Source organism: Morone saxatilis, unplaced genomic scaffold, assembly GCF_004916995.1.
Source record: "Morone saxatilis isolate NCDOM2014 unplaced genomic scaffold, NCSU_SB_2.0 Contig8, whole genome shotgun sequence".
NCBI classification, from domain to species: domain Eukaryota; kingdom Metazoa; phylum Chordata; class Actinopteri; family Moronidae; genus Morone; species Morone saxatilis.
In genome coordinates this window covers 25,759,848-25,760,342 of record NW_023340257.1, presented here as the reverse complement: position 1 = coordinate 25,760,342, position 495 = coordinate 25,759,848, and positions in this window count along the sequence as shown.

Here is a 495-nt window from a genome sequence, read left to right as displayed (position 1 = left end):
GATTGATTGATTGATTGATATAATATATATATTCTTATCTTAATACATAATTAAGGTATTCAAACTGAAACAACAGGAGGTCACCAGTCAGCAAATACATAAAATGTTAAAGTGTAACTGAGCTGTGAGACGTTTGAGCCCTACTTCGCTGTCAGACTGATAGGATGAAAAGACGGATAACAACAGAGAGAGAGAAAGAAACAGAGAGAGAGAGAGACAGAGAGACACAGTGGCAGTGAATGTTGTATACAACTAAAAGAGTGTGTTTACCATGATAGATCAGCCTCATACTAAGCAGCAGTAGTTGTAGTGTGTGTGTGTATGTGTGTGTGTGTGGTAGTGGGAGCTCCAGTCAGGTGCACAACACTCGTCACTGTGGAAACGTTGTGGCACCATAGAAGCAGCCTCACAACCGCCAACCTGTCTGACAGTGGAGCAATAATGTGTGTGTGTGTGTGTGTGTGTGTGTGTGTGTCTGCAGAAAAATTATAATTT